Below are 3,021 nucleotides of genomic sequence, written 5' to 3'. Positions count from 1 at the left end.
TGATGAAGGCGAAGATTGAGGTGATGAAGGAGGCGATCTGTATGTGCGCCAGCTTGGCCGAGAAGTAGCCGGTCAGGCCGTGGGTGACGAGGCGTAGCCGCCGATGCTTGGCGACCACGTCCTGCACCAGGTCCAGCGTCCTGCCGGGGGCGTCCGTCACCCTGAGCCGCTGTGCCAGGGCGTGGTGCAGCCCGGTGGGCACGGCAAGCGACAGGACCAGGGCGACCATGAAGCACACGACGTTTGGGATCCACACGATCCACACGGCGCCGTAGAAGAGCCGGCCGAAGAGCGCGCCCCAGGCACCAGCGTACGGCACGAACGGCCACAGTGGCGCGAAAGTCTCCTCGGAGAGCAGCGTGTCCAGGCACATCTGGACGTAGAGGACAACGATGTAGGTTGTGCTGACCGCGGACAGCACAACGCTGGTCCGTCTCGTGTGTACCACCCACGTCTGTGTGTTCAAGGTATTTTTTTTTAGAGAATACAACACTGCAGGGTCGGGAATGTTACTTTAACGAATGACGAATTTACGTTAAAGTTTTACTTAACGTTAAGGTACCGCGTTGTTGTTCGTTGTTTTTGTTTTCAGACTGACCCCAATAAGACTGTCTCTACCTGAAGCAGCCCCCCCCCCCTCCCCTCGCTTCTCCTCTAGAACAGGGCAGCAGGGGCTCGGGTGTGATGTGTCTATTGCGACGACCGCTGCGCTCAGCTTCGTCCCCGCCGCCCCCCTCCCCCCTCACCTCCGCTGTCTCGGCTCCGTGGCCTGTTCGAGGGGACTGTCCTTTTCTTCGCCCTCCTGTTGTTTTTTTTTGTTTTTGTTTTTTTGTTTTTTTTAATGATCGGTACGTTATTGAGAAGACAGTAACGGCATAATGTCATTATCGAATAAACTGGTAAGTACAGGGTGGTCCACAGACCATGCGTATGCTGTACCGCATGCAGGCGAGCGGGTGGGCTTGCCTACCCTCGCTCACCGCGGCGCCTTATGGCCCCGTACAAGTATGCAACCCGGCCGCACGCCTGCATCCGGTACAGAATAAGCAAATAAAGGATTGGGTCTTTGGACCCCCTGTACATGCCATGTACACTTATTTAAAGTATACAATCGATGTACACATTTTAATTGACAGAGTACCCGAACCCATTTTATCCTAGGTTTTTAGCCAGCCCTTCTGCTTTTAAAAAAGCATTAAAGCGGGCTTATGCAACCGCTCTCGTGTCCGTCCGTCCGTCCGTCCGTCCGTCCGTCCGTCCGTCCGTCCGTCCGTCCGTCTGTCTGTCTGTCCGTCCGTCTGTCTGTCTGTCTGTCTGTCTGTCTGTCTGTCTGTCTGTCGTCTGTCTGTCTGTCTGTCTGTCCGTCGTCCATGTAAGAGGAAGGAGATGAGCAAGAGGTCTGCAAATTTCAGGGTATCTTAGGGGTCACTCCTGGACAACGAAACGCCTGGTGCAAATCCTGTCGACCATCCGTAAGGGGGTGAAAGGGGGTAACAAAGAAATAGGGGTTGGTCCAAAAAGTAGAAAATCAAATTTTTTTTTATGGTCCCCTAAGGGGTTAATCGTGAAAGTAGAATCCTTTGCCCTAAATTTCGTCCGTTTGCCTCTATCTTGCACCGTTTGGGCGCTAGAGAGGTTTTTACGACGAAAATACGGTGAAAATGACCACGTTGCACATGAAGACGTACAAGGAGGCGTCCAATCGTAAAATGTCAGAGGAAGTACCCCCCCAAAACAGCACATTCTGAGTTTGTTTGTGCCCTCCGATTTGCCGTATCTTTAACCGTTTAGGAGCTAGAGGTAGATATATTGAAAACAATTGCAAAAAGTCAAGTTTAAAGACTGTTTGACAAACAATAATATACAATCTAGGGTTGCGAAATTACCGGTAACAATCAATGTTACCGTAAATTACGGTAAAAATCGTAATTTACCGGAAATTTTGGAAAAATTGGAAAAATTCAATTTGAAGCAGAAAAATTGGCAATATACTATTTCTTGGCGATCGAAATTCGTGTGTACTGCCTAAAAAGTGACGGAATAGCCGGTCTTAGCTATACTTATCGGAATATTTGTGTTTTTCATCTTGTTCTCATCAACATCAGTTGTATATAGAGTTACCAGAAGTACACCTATAAAAATCGTTACTCAAAGCTATGCCTTTTAAACTTCAGAATAATGACAAATTTGCTATCTGGTCTCTGAAAAGTGACTAAAAAGGTGATAATATGTCATATTTACTATTCCAAATGAGACTTTTGCTTCTGAAAAGTGAGTTTTTAACTCATTTTGTAGGGTTATTATTACCGTTTTTTTCAACGTTACCAAGCTTCTGGTAAATTACCGTAAATTACCATTTTTTCCGGTAACGTTACCGGTAACATTACCGGCCGTCGCAACCCTAATACAATCTGGGCGTGATCTTTTTTTAAATTCTTAAGCAAAGCAGAAGGGTGGGGTGTAGTCACGGTGTTGCCCCGTTACAGTCTTTTGTCATGTCAAAGGAGCAAATTTCTAGGGCCGCAGGCCCCCTACCGGACGCGTTAGTTTACTCTAATATGCCAAGTGATTTACCGGTCACATTATTTATTTGATTATGCACTTCGGTAAATCGCGAGACTGAAATGCAGAGGGGCCCACGCAGGGGGTGTCCAACAACAAGACACCCTAGGCTTGGCCTGGACCCTTGTGCAGGGAAAAGGGTGCCAAACCAAAAGGTGTCCAGCAGCTGTGCGACTTAAGTTGCACAGGTTTTAGGGTCGGGCACCTTTTGTCGCAGTCGTTGGACACCCCGGATTTACAGCGTACAGGGTGGGTGATCCGTGCCGTGTTTTTTTCTGCTTATACTGTACCGGATTCTTGCGTGCGGAGGGGTTGCATACTCGCACGGGGCCATAGGACGACTTGGTGAGCGACGGTAGGCACGCCCGCCGGCACGCATGAATCCGGTACAGCATAAGCAGAAAAAAACACGAGGTACATCACCCACCCTGTACAAGTGCGTTTTGCCTGGTGTAACAT

The sequence above is a fragment of the Frankliniella occidentalis genome, unplaced genomic scaffold, assembly GCF_000697945.3.
Source record: "Frankliniella occidentalis isolate FOCC.00 unplaced genomic scaffold, Focc_3.1 Scaffold63, whole genome shotgun sequence".
Taxonomy (NCBI): domain Eukaryota; kingdom Metazoa; phylum Arthropoda; class Insecta; order Thysanoptera; family Thripidae; genus Frankliniella; species Frankliniella occidentalis.
Note: the sequence above shows the minus strand (reverse complement) of the source record.